This window comes from Chrysemys picta, chromosome 2 (genome assembly GCF_011386835.1).
Source record: "Chrysemys picta bellii isolate R12L10 chromosome 2, ASM1138683v2, whole genome shotgun sequence".
NCBI lineage: Eukaryota > Metazoa > Chordata > Testudines > Emydidae > Chrysemys > Chrysemys picta.
The window spans coordinates 9552088-9565695 of record NC_088792.1 but is presented as its reverse complement, the minus strand read 5'-3'; the positions used below and the strand labels follow the sequence as shown (position 1 = coordinate 9565695).

Genomic DNA, 13608 nt, shown 5'->3' with positions numbered 1-13608 from the left:
TTTAACTAAACCAGGGCATAGAATCGTAGGACTGGAAGGGACCTTGAGAGGTCATCTAGTCCAGTCCCCGACACTCATGGCAGGACTAAGTATTATCTAGACCATCCCTGACAGGTGTTTATCCAACCTGCTCTTAAAAATCCCCAATAATGGAGATTACACAACCTCCCTAGGCAATTTATTCCAGTGCTTAACCACCCTCACAGTTAGGAAGTTTTTCCTAATGCCCAACCTAAACCTCCCTTGCTGCAATTTAAGCCCATTGCTTCTTGTCCCATCCTCAGAGGTTAAAGAGAAAAATGTTTCCCTTCTTGTAACAACATTTTATGTACTTGAAAACTGCTTTCATGTCCCCTCTCAGTCTTCTCTTCTCCAGACCAAACAAACCCAATTTTTTCAATCTTTCCTCATAGGTCATGTTTTCTAGAAGAGCAACAAAAATGATTAAAGGTCGAGAAAAAAGGACCATCCTCATCACACACAAACTCAGTCAGTTTAACATCACACCTTTAGTTAATACACTGGTGAGCAGCTCTGTGTGTTTAGACCTGATCTAACTTTAGGCCCCTGCAAAATCCATGGTTGCAATTAAGCTAACTAAGCTCTTTGGGTCTCTCTGGCCTGTGTTTGAGCAGCTCCCAGCACAGTGGGGTTGTAGTCTCCTGGTGCTACCACAATGCACAAATAAACAGGAAGAATTCAAGAGGGACTTCACAGATAAGGTCCATACCCTTTCCTCAGCTGTGGCTGAACAACTTCCACTGACTCTGCTGGTCCTGGCCCCGCCCTCTCGGTCCGCATGTGGGAGACGGGATTCTGGCTGGGCACGGACCTACCCCTTCCTGCTCGCAAAAGGAGGTGTCTGCTGCCTACACAGCACCGTCCTCCTCACCCTGGAGGCAGAGGGCACTCAAGCAGTTGAGAGCCAGGCACAGGAAGTGGCAAGGTCTAGTCATGCAGGGGACAGAGGCCCAGATACACATCATTCCCCATCCCATTAGCCCTGTAGGAGGTGATACAGCCTGAGGCTGAACTCACTTTCTTATGGCCCCCGGCTCTTTAAGGGGGACCCCACAGAAAGCCCTTGGTAGGGTTGTATCACTACAGCCATGATACCCCAGGGAGCAGGGGTGGTGGAACTGGGGCTCCAGAACCAGTGTGGAGGCAGGGGGCCTCTGCACGGATACCCCTGGCCTCCCGTAGACATTGAGGGATCTCTGAGATTTGGGGGTGGATCACACAGCCTATTACTCAGGTTGCTGGGGAACCACAGCTCCCTGATGGAGTGATGTGGGGGCAACTCCAGGCCTACTGCTTGCTGCCCTGACAATAAGCCACTGATGAGTGTGTGTTACAAGTCCCCACTTTGCCCTATCCACAGGGGATATGCATGGGTAGAGAGGGTGGACACAGCCTTCGGGAAGGCTAGCCCTCTGGCCCCGCCCCTTCCGCACGAGGCCCCGCCGTACTCCCCCACGGAGGAGCCCTGAGGCCCCTCTGCCCCTCCCCAGCCATAGAAGCATCGGGCCCATCGGAACCCAACAATGCCCCCCCTTGCCGCTGGAGGAGCCCCGGACCGGCCCAAGCAGCCCCAGCCCGAGCAGCCCCGGCCCCAGGCCGGCCAGAGCGGCCCTGGCCCAGGGCTGGCCCCAGCTGCCTCGGGCCCGACCTGAGCCACGCCAGTCGACCGACCCAAGCCCTGGGCCAGCCCCAGCCACACCAGCCCAGCCACACCGGCCCCAGCCCCGGCCCCAGCAGCCCAAGCAATGCCGGCCCCGGGCTGGCCTGAGCCGCGCTGGATGGAAAGGCAGCACGCCTCCCCCAGCTGCCCAGCAGAAGAATGTTGAGCTTTTTATATGCGCCATGCAGGTTCCGGGGAGGCTGAGGAGCTGGTATCAGCTATCAGTCATCTCCCTGGAGTCCAGATACCGCCGCCTCAGCTGCCCCGGAACCTGCATGGTGCATAATAATATCTAAACACCTGCAAACAGCGTCCTGTGGCAGCGGCTGTGCCAGGGAAGGCTGAGCCTCCATTACAGCCCCACCTGCAGTGCCTTGGCTCTAGCTCAAGTTACAGCAGCTCATGCTTTAAGCTCTGGAAGTCCCTGCTTTAATCCCCAGTATCAGCTAAGATGGCGCCCATCACACGGCACAAGGCAGAGCGAATAGGGCCCTCCAGGAGGGGAACCTCACAGAGATTTCCTTGCCCCCAGCGGTGGGCTGTACTGTGGGAGGGGCCAACATGAGACTCTGGAATCAAGATTTCAGTCTCTTTTTTCATTCCCAAATTAATCCTCGATAGGCCAGCAAAAATCAAAATGGGCAGACTACAACAGCCACAGCCCAACCCCAGCAAAATCATCACAGAGGGACCGGAAAGAGTTCCAATGGGAAAATCCCCTGCGAATCAGCACAGACTAGCTTCCAGATGGGAAAGGTCTGTGCATTCCCGGGGTGATGATGGGAGGCTGAGCTGCAGGGCCCCGTGCCGGTTTGCTTGTACTGGCCTGAATATGATGAAACTTTGCTAACGTCTGGCACACCAGGGAGACTTTTTAGCTACTATAAAGTCCGAGCCTGCATGGGACCTTCGGTGAACAGGATCAGAGCCTCACACAAAGAAATGCATATTTCAAGGGACTGTTTTGTTAAAAGCCAGGCGTGTTTCGTTCAGATGCCTCGCTCTGTTTGAAAAGAGATGTAAAGAGCAGATAAAGGAGGAACACGAGGAAGCTCTTGCTGATACAGTCTCTGGTTCCTTTTCAAACCATCTTCTTCTGTTTAACTCCCCTCTTAAATCCAGCCAGCTACAGACGAGGAGGCGGGAAGATGGAGTCACTAAATGACAACCATTTTACCCCTGACAGCATCAAACCTTGACGTCTTCATTCAGCCGCTGCCCCAGGCAGAACGCTCATTGACGGCAATTTCGGCAATTTCGCTTGAACAAGGACCAAATGGAGACTTAGGCAAGACTTGTAACAACAGGAACCTAGAGTTAGGCTCCAACATCCATCTTCAAGCGCCTGAATAAGTGGCCCGAGTTTCAGACGTGATGAGCACCCTGTGACCCCAGAGTCAGCGGCTGGGTGGTTGGCACTTTAGAAATCAGGCTGTTTACTCAGGTGCCTAAAGTTAGATGCCTGGGCGGGATTTTCAGAAGTGCCTAAGTGACCTAGGAGCCAAAATCCTATTGAGTGCTCCCAACTCACTTAGGTGCTTTTAAAAATTCCACCCCTCAGGCCATATTTAGGCACCTGCTTTCGAAAGCCTCGGCTTCAGAAAAGACGTCAGCATTCAGAAAAGACGTCAGCATTTGTATTTCTCACGCTAGGGACCCAATCCTGCAGTCCTCGCTCTGGCAAAATGCCCACTGAAGCCAATGGGAGTTTTGGCTGACTGCAGGACCAAGCGCTTCATTTCACAGAGTACCCTGGAAATGCGGCCACCTCTGGGGTACAGTGCAACAGCCAACTGGTTCAGAGATGGGGACAGAACAGTGGTGAGGGAGAAAAGACTGTACTATCCAGCATCATGATTTATCTAATTATTATCGTCTGGTGCTACAGGCTTACATTATAGTCTGAGCCCAAGAGACAATTCTTAATGTACTATTAGCAGCGGCAACAACATATGGACATCAGTGCACATAATGATCAAAGCTGCTAATGTAAGCCCGATTTCAGAAAGGCCAGTGTGGCAGGGAAAGGCAGAAAGCAAAGAGGAGCCTATGCAGAAGAAGCTGCAAGTTGACAATGGTGAACACCAGACATCATATTTCAGGAGTCCCAAACCAGCTAAATAAGGAGGCCAGAGACACAAAGGCAACAGCCCACACGAAATTGCCAGATGCTTAAATCCAACTTTGTGCCTTGTTTTTCCACTACTAATAAGGCCTGAATGGAGGAAAAAGAAAACCAGAATGTGATAAACGAGGAAACAAATGGGGTGAATGTGCCCTTGCTGACTGCTCTTAAATCTACAAACAACTCAAAATTAAAATAAACGGAAACATTACTACACGCTCCTTCTTATCCTGCTGGCCAGAATCTCTGCTTGATCTTCATGAGTTTCTTCAGGCAGCTGTATTTTAATATATTAACCAAGATTTAGCATTCTTGTGTAGCTTTTGCTACTAAATATTTAAATAGCCTATATTATATATAGATACACACACACACACCTCTATCTTTATGCACATACAGACAATTACATGCACATCAACCCTGACAAGGTACAATACCTTCCCCTTCCAATCAACGAGAGGAGCAGCGTTGGTGAAAGCTGTGCTGTCACTCAGTACATTTGTTAACGGCTGGATGGCAAGTCTGATTTGAAGGAGAGAGCAGACCGCTGTAGAAAATGAACAGCGGGCTTCCTGAAAGTGTTTACATAGATGGATACTAACCCCTCTGACATTGGATAGGTCAGCTGTTCTCAGGTCAGGGTTTACGCATTTTTTTTTTTTTTTTTTTTGCATCACACCTCACATCAGGAAGCTATTGATTCCCAGCACCAAGGAGAGAGACAATAAAAATCAGCACATGGCTAAAGAACTTTTCATCAGCTGATCTTAAAGCATTTTATAAAAGGTGGGTAAGTATCAAGGCCTGCTTACAGATGGGGATATGGATGCAAAGAGACTGCATAGTACCTCACTGTCACAGGTGGGAATGGACCTTACCACACCCCATCCCCGTGGTCATATTGCTTGGCCCAGATAAGTGTAACAATCACCTTTGGAACATCTATACTGGTTCAGATCTCAGCAGGGTAGGTTCATCTTTCCAAGACACAGATTGAAATCAGGTCATCCAATTCCTCTGGTAGAGAGAGAGATTAGCTATCAGAGAGTTAGTTTACTCTGTGGAGAGTTTTGCAGATGACACGTGGAAGTCGAGGGCCTGTCTGCTCTGCGTGGACATTGTAATTCGCAAGGCAGTTTTCAAACAAGGCTTGGCTGGGTATACTGGTCAACGTTCCCCCTCCTCACAATGTGCTGTGCACGGTAGGCTTCCTTACCCATGGCAAATATCCTAAGTAGGTTCGGTCAACATTGCCTCATGCAAATATTTTTTTCCCCGATGGAAAAAGGCCTTTTTTCAAAAACGGAATTTTTCACAAAAAATTGTTGACATCTTTGACATTTCCCAGTTTTTGCAAAAGTTTTGTTGACATTTCAAAATTGAAATTTTCATCTAAATTGTCTTTGAAATAGGTATTGAATGTTTTTGTTGATTGAAAGGGTGGATTTTGGTATATGAAGACTGCTCAATAATGACTTTGAATGCAGTTTTCATTTATGGATAATGCAAATGTTTAAAAATGAATTCAAGCATGATTACACTAAAAATATTATTAATCGATAAATTGTGACACTTTCATAACAGATGGGTCCAATTTGAACCGTGTGAAATGGAAACAGTTTTGAAAATGCCCATGAAATTACGTTTCCATTTTCTGATCAGCTCTATCACCACGGAAGATACTGAACATTATACGCTCTGTAAACTTCCTCCTGAAAATGTATCAAAAATTCTGCTGCAAAGGTTGTCTTCCTCTCCCACTACTCAGTTCATATCAGTCCATCCCTATCAGGTACAACCAATGATGAACACCAATGTAAGAACCTAGAGAGAGACCTCCTTCTCTTCCAGGAACTTCTTCCTACCTCCTCTTCCACCACGAATCTCTTTACAAGCTTCCCTTGTTCTGTGTCTTGTAGGTTTTTTTGGTCTTGCATAACTTAGGGCCTGCCCCTACCCCCTACTGAAATCAATGGGAAGTCTGCCCATTGGATAAAGCCCTTATGATGCATTTTGTTATGTGTAAACAGAATACAGTCTAAACCAGTAATATAAGCACTTGGTGCTTTATAAGGACCAATTTCACAAAACAATTAGGAATCAAATCATATGGGAGACAGAATTTAAACGGAAAAATGTGACTGATTTTACTGGGAATTATTTAATAGCGTTTTACTAAATGCCCCAAAAGTCACAACCCCACAATTGAGAAAGAATCCTACACTGGTTAAAAATAAAATAAAAAAATAGCTGGGCTAAGAGGGGAAGAGAAAGCAGCTATAATTAGATATATAAAAACAAATGGGAAAAGAGAGATGTTGATAGCAATGAATACAAATTAGAAGCTAGAAATTGTAGAAAATCGATAAGGCATGCAAAAGGACACTAGGAGAACTCCATAGCCAGAAGAGTTAAGGACAATTGAAAGAAGTATGGGGTTTTATTGGGTGGGGGGGAGGAGGTGGTGTTGTTGTTTTAGATCAGCGGTTCCCAAATTTTTTGGCATCACGCCCCCTTTTTAATTTTCGACAAACCCTCATGCCCCCCACCTCTCCTTTACCATCATCCAACCCCCCCCATCCTTGTCCCCTGACCACCCCCTCCTGGGACCACACCTCCTATCCAACCCCCCCTGCTCCTTGTCCCCTGACTGCCCCCTCCCGGGACCCCCGCCCCCCAGGACCCCACCCCCTATCCAACCCCCCTGCTCCCTGTCTCCTGACTGCCCTGACCCCTATCCACACCCCCACCCCTGACAGGCCCCCTGGGACTCCCACGCCTATCCAACCCCCCCGCTCCCTGTCTCCTGACCACCACCTCCAGAATCTCCGCCCCATCCAACCGCTCCCTGTCCCCTGACTGCCACCCCCCCCCAGGACCTCCTGCCCCTTATCCAATCCCTCCTCCCCCGCTCCCCCTTACCAGGCCGCTCAGAGTGGCAGGACTGGCTTATTGGAAAGCCTGGGAAGTGGACGGGTGCAAGCTGCCCGTGCGGCAGCATAACTACAGGGGAGGGTGGACAGAACGGGAGGGGCCGGGGGCTATCCTCCCCGGCCAGGAGCTCAAGGGCCGGGCAGCCTTGCGCCCCCCTTGGAATTTCTTCATGCCCCCAGTTTGGGAACCAATGTTTTAGATATATCAGAAAAACAGGGAATCCTAATAATGGTACTTGTCAAGTACCAGCTGGAAATGGTAGAACTATCAATAATAATGCAGAAAAGGCAGAAATGTTCAATACATATATCTCTTCTGTATTTGGGGAACGCCAGATGATGTAGTTATATCATACATGGATGAAAAAATATTTTCCATTCCAAACAGTAACTAAGGAGGATGTTAAATAGCAGGTACTAAAGAAAGACGTTTTTAAAATCAGCATGCCTCGGGGTACCATGGAGACGAGAAATACGGTAACAGAGGGCTCTCTAATTTAGCAAACAATGGTATAACAAGATCCAATGGCTGGAAGTTGGAGCTTGACAAATTCAGACTGGAAATAAGACACACATTCTAAACAGTGACGGTAATTAACCATTGGAACAGCTCACCAAGGGTTCTGGTGGATTCTCCATCACTGTAAATCTTCAGATCAAGAGTGGATGTTTTTCTAAGGGAGATGTTCTAGTTCAACTGCAGCTACTACACTTGAAGCAGGAGTCCTATGTCCTGCGTTATACAGGAGGTCAGACTAGATGATCACAGTGGTCCCTTCTGGCTTTAAAGTCTATGAGTCTACGAATCTTAGCCTGTAAATTCTTTGGGGCAGGGAATTGCTTCCTCTGGGTTTCTAAAGTGCCATGCAAATCAATGGGGCTATATGAAGGAAATCCATTAACAAGAACATTATGCCTATAAATCCTGAAGGGCTTCACTGAGGCCAAACACTTACTGAAGTCAATGGGGACCAAATCTTGATAATTATTGTTCGTTACCCTGAGGCCTCAACAGAGATTAAGGCCCCACCGTGCCCCCCCCCACACACACACACACAAAGAGACAGCTCCTGCCCTGAAGAGTTTACTATCTAGTTAACTAGCCAAGAGAGTTATATAACAGAATATTTTTATCCTTGTTTTACAGGCGAGGCACAGGAAGATTAAATGACTTGCCCAAGGTCAAACCGAGTCTGTGGCAGAGGCAGGAATAGCATCCAGGTCTCCTGAATCTGATGCCGGCACCTTCCCGACATGACCACCCTTCCTCTCTTACTCTGCCTTTACTCAGCCAAACTCCCACTGACTTTAACAGCATTTTGCTGAAGTAGGGGCCGAATGCCCACTTAATAAAGACTTCAGGATTCGACCCAATCATAATCAATTACCACTGGGAAGAATCCTTGTGAGTGCCAAGCCTTTCCTTGAACGCAAAGGGCACAGATCTGTTTCTGTCATCACCACGGGGCATTATTTTTCTATTTGTTTTTTACAACTGCGGGGCCTTTCAAATATCTGCTTGTGCCATGAGTTTTTGCTTTTACTCACTGGCTTCCCAGTTCACCCTTCCTCAGACAAGTTTCAACCTCTTCTTCTGCCTAGCTGGAATCTGGCAGGGTTTTTGGTTCAAGCATGGAAACACAAGCACATACACCGCGCTAAAACCAGCCATTCCGGAGAATGAGCTGTAATAAAAAGCAGAAAAGAAAAAAAAATCCAGCTGTGAAAACAGAGATTAAAAAGGGAGATCCCACCACGTTCATACCATGGCCTGAGCGCGGAAATGAAGCAAGAACATCAGTGGAGGCCAGTTTTCCCCCCTTTCAACACTATGGGAATTTTTTCATGAATGAACATTTATAAGGCAAAAGGAAGAGGGATGTGGGGTGGAGGAAACCAGTCAGCCCTTCCCAAGCTGTTTAAAATTTGTGATGCTTTTGCAACTCAGTGCGGGACAATGCAATGGAGCAGGGACGCAGGTACTATGGGGCTGGGTGCCAGTACACAGCTCTAGGACAGAGCGAGAGAGAGAGAGCAGAGATTCTCCATCTGTTTCATGCTGTGGACCAGTCCTTAAGGCAGAAATCCTCTCAAGACATATCCAGATGTGCGTGCACACACAGGTGCCGGTTATTAATGTGTTATTAGCAGAGCTGAGCAGCTAACAGCTTGTGTACCCCCAGCACCTCTTGCACTAAATGTCACTATTGGCCGTGCAAACTTCCAGGGTTCCAACAGAGGCATGATCTTAAAGGGACACACTGGGCACCTCACAATCCCCAGCCCCCACAATTCTCCTGCAGCAGCTCTCGGGTGCAAGTTGTGTGAAAAAAGCAGTATTTGTTTGGTGTTATGGAGAAAAACTGACTGTCATCCTAGTGAATGCGTGTGTGCGATTCTAGCACCTGGGAATCCAGTCCTCACTGGGATCTACAAGAGCTACTGCAATACAAATAAATCAAATAACAGACTCTCTTGCAGGACAATGGCTGCTCCCTCTTGGTTACATTGTGTATCGGTGCTCAGCGGCGGCTCCTGGCACCAGCGCTCCAAGCGCGTGCCTGGGGAGGCAAGCCGCGGGGGGCGCCCTGCCGGTCCCTGCGAGGGCAGCAGTCAGGCAGCCTTCGGCAGCATGCCTGTGGGAGGTCTGCCAGTCCTGCGGATTCGGCAGCAATTCGGCGGCGGGTACGCCGAAGCCGTGGGACCGGCGGACCTCCCGCAGGCATGCCACCGAAAGCAGCCTGCCTGCCGTGCTTGGGGCGGCAAAAAAGCTAGAGCCTCCCCTGTCGGTGCTGATAACTTCCTACCCCTGGGGATCAGATTTTAGTCCCGAATCTTGCAGGAACCCCTGTTCTGATCTCAGGTCCTCTTGCTGATTGTTTTATCTTCCATGCACACTGGCCACCCCCTTCCAGTTTTGGTGTTGTTTGCAAATTTGATCATAGCTGAATTCACACCAAAGAAACAACAGATAAATAAGGGCCTGAAGAAACTGGTTTTACTTTAGTTTGTTACAAAAAGGAAACCTAAAGCTAGCAGAAAGTGTCTCTGGCTAGACCCTGAGCTGGCATGACTCAACAGAGTGCCATTCATTTCAATGGAACGATGCAGATTTACACCCGCTGTGGATCTGGCCCTCTGAAGACTGATAGGTGCTTTGTTGTTACAGAAGCTACATAGACGTGCTCCGTGGACAACCGGGGTTTGAAAACTTCTGCAACAGAGAGAGCTTTGCCCTGGGCAGGAAAGGGAGGGGGTAAGGATGATGTGGGAGGGAGTTCTTGAAAATCCAGTCTTACAATCTTTGGTTCATCCTCGTTTATACAAAAAACCTCAGCACAATCCATGTGCCGGTGGATAATGAAGGAGTAAGAATGGAAACCCCTAAGGGTGTCATGTTTTATCACTCCCCTTAGAGGAAAAAAAAGCTACAGTAATAATCCAAAATGTGACAATCCATGCGGTATTTTGGACCAACAATGTAGAACCCCACAGTACTTTTTTATATAAGGCCCTCCGGTAGCTAGAAACAGCAGACACCAAAGTCCTACAGGATACGAGTAATAAGCATTACACCGAGCAGTGATTGCAGTAGAGCAGGGGTGGCCAACCTGAGCCGGAGAAGGAGCCAGAATTTACCAATGAACATTGCTAAAGAGCCGCAGTAATACGTCAGCTGCCCCCCCCATCCGCTACCTCCCTCCAGTCCTGAGCGCCTCCCGCCCACTGGCAGCCCCGCCAATCAGCGCCTCCCCATCCCCCCCACGCCTCCCGCCCGCCGCAATCAGCTGTTTTGCAGTGCACAGGAGGCTCTGGTGGGGAGGGGGGAGAAGCGAGGGCATGGCAGGCTCGGGGGAAGGGGCAGGGGCCTTGCGGGAAGGGGTGGAGTGGTGGCAGGACCTGCGGCAGAGCAGGGGCTGAGCAGTGAGCACCCCACAGCGCATTGGAAAGTTGGCACCTGTAGCTCCAGCCTTGGAGACATCGCCTATGCAAGGAGCCGCATATTAACTTCTGAAGAGCCGCACGTGCTCCGGAGTCACAGGATGGCCACCCCTGCAGTATAGTATTGGATATTAATAGCACCTGCGTGCTGCATCTTTCATTCATTTACAGTGAATGCTTCATCTGTCATTCGTACACTACGGTACAAACGGCACGGCAGTATTAAAAATCCCAATAATGTGATCAGGGCCGCTCCAGCTTTTTTGCCGCCCCAAGCGGCGGAAAAAAAAAAAAAAAGATAAAGCCATGATCGGCGGCACTTCGGCGGCTGCTCTACAGCGCCGCTTCATTCTTCGGCGCCAATCCGGCAGCCGGTCCTTCCGTCCGAGAGGGACGGAGGGACCCGCCGCCGAATCGCCACCGAAGGCCCGGACGTGCCGCCCCTTTCCATTGGCCGCCCCAAGCACCTGCTTCCTGCGCTGGTGCCTGGAGCCGGCCCTGTTCAGCTCTCCACCCAGTTCTCTTGGTATCTGAGGCAGACCAGTGTTCAGCCCAGTTTGCCGTGGGTGGAGGGAGAACGGGCCTGGCGTATCATGTTGTCTTTGCTCGCCAACACTGATTCATGTTGACATTTTAATGGGGTCCTTACAGATTTGCCGTTAACAATGCTCTGCCTTTCTACTCCTCCTCCATCTCAGGGTCGCAGAGGGCTTTACAGACACTGATGAATTCAGCCTCAGCGCATCCCCGTGGAGGTGATAAACCCCCATTTTATAGATGAGGACCCACAGGGACGGATGTTGAGGGACAGGCCCGAGGTCACACAGAGCCTGGGCCTACTTTTATTAGTGGCCCCCAACAAAGATCAGAGCCGTGCTGTGCTAAGTGCTGCACACACATGATACGGGACAGGCCCTACCCCAAAATGAGCTTCTGATCTAAACAGACAAGACATGGGGGTGGGAGTGGAGACACAGGCACAGCAAGGTGAGGAGATGTGCTAACAGACACAGTGGTCAAGCTGGGAACAGAAGCAGGTTTCAAGTCCCCGTCCAGCACCCTGTCCACTAGACCACCCCGACCCCTCTTGTAGCTGATGCCAGTTTTTCACCAATGACGTCTGTAGAGTTGTTCCCAAGTCCCACCAGTGTATTTTCTCCATCCCCCTCCTTTTTCTCTACCCTCGGTCCTGAACTCCCCCATCTCCTTTTCCTTCTCCTCTCTGGGTGAGGACCTTTCATGGTGGCCAGCCTTGCCCTCCCACCTGTGCTCCCCGGGTGCATTCACCTCTGCACTGCAGCCCCTCTGGGCCAGCTAGATTGATGCTGCCCCACCCTGTAGATCAATCTCTGATAATTTTCATATGTCTTTACATTGTGCCTCTTCATATAACCTTATGGTGGGTCTACCTACGTGTGACCTCTGTTTTCATGGAACTTTGTATCAAAGCCTCATTTAGAAACTTTGCATTGCCCTTGGTATAATATTATAGCCCCTAAGGATAGAATAAGATAGAAGAAAAATTTCTTTTTGCTAGCAGTAGAACAAGAGCTCTCCCCCCCCCCACTCTTAATCAATTGCCCTGTTGAATGAATGAGGTGTGAATGAGCAAGGCATGGAAGGCAACACCTCCAGACAGCCTCAACTGTTGGAGAGGGGCTGGGAGCCAGACCCAAGGACAATAAAACGTGTCAAGTGGGCTCATTAAAGACAAGCAGACATACTGACGGCCTCGGGGGTTAGAAGCAAGCACCTTCTTTTGGAAACACCCTCTTTGCAGCATTGGGACAACACTCAAAAGAAAGCAGCACAAAGGACCAATGGACACAGACACAGAGTTTAAATTTGGTATAGATTTGCATAAGAGGAAAGCTGCTATAAAAGTAAGGTGTCTTGCAGAGAACTCCGGGTCTCGTCTTGTCAACATGGGAGCATCGATCCGGATCGGCAGAAGCCCGGCTCCACCCCCTCCCCCATCTAACTCACCTGGCCAGTGAAGTTAAGGGGAGCAACTAATTGGTAACAACAAGACGGAATGTGTTTGTGTGTGTGTGTGTGAGTGTAAGTGTAATATATTATATGCATATAATACAGTGTTAATGAATACATGTATTACTAATAAATGTGGCGTTCTGCCTTATTCCCCCTGAAAAGATCCTGTGCAGTACTTTAAGTACAACATTTTGGTGGAGAATGCGAAAGGGGGAGCAAGCATAGAATCCACAGTTATTATAAAACTGGTGTGCACACCGCCAGCTTTAGCAAGCCTGGCACTAGAGGAAAAAGAGCGTAAACTTTCAGTTAATTAACCAAACTCTGAAGGATATAGGAGTTTAGGTTTAAATTGTGTTCATGACTGAGCTAAAGAGGAGAACTTAGTGTTTCTCACTCTGATCCGGGGAAGGATCTAACCAAAGTCTGAAGGATATAGGAGTTTAAGTTTAAATTGTGTTGTAGAGGTACATACACCCTCAGCCGTAGCAAGACTGAGCTAAAGAGGAGAACTTAGTGTTTCTCACTCTGATCCGGGGAAGGATCTAATCCGGGGAAGGATTTGTATAATTGGTGTATGAACCCTCGGTGGTAGCAGACCGAGTAATACAGAGGGAAGCTTAGCATCTCTCCCTCTGGCCCAGAGTGGGTTAAAAACATAAGATACAAATCTTGTTCTGTTAAACCAAACTCTGAAGGATATAGGAGTTTGGGCAGTGTAGTGTGGTTTATGTTTGTTTTGTTTTTTGTAAGTAATATTGTGGTAATTTCACAATTTTGAAGAAAATATTTAAGAAACAGAACCAGGAAGGGTGGGGGCTAGTTGGAAAGCCCACCCTCCTTGCTAAATTGGTAGTGGAACAAGGCTTGTGCCCATGGAAAGGAACTGTTTATTGGAAAAAGCAGGATTGGGCTCAGGCAAGCAATAGATAAAG

General features: G+C 48.7%; 1 protein-coding gene across 6 annotated transcripts in view; it reads right to left on the bottom strand.

The window, feature by feature from the left end:
* The window catches only part of GJC2 (gap junction protein gamma 2), a 114997-nt gene that overhangs the window by 37856 nt on the left and 63533 nt on the right, over positions 1-13608 (bottom strand). Inside the window, exon 1 of one of the 6 annotated variants that reach the window (XM_042860292.2) lies at positions 4244-4431. The exons of the other annotated variants lie outside the window; for them this stretch is intronic. The gene's annotated coding sequence lies outside the window, so the exon portion shown is untranslated. Of the gene's footprint in view, positions 1-4243; positions 4432-13608 lie in introns of those variants that run through there. 6 annotated transcript variants of the gene reach the window in all.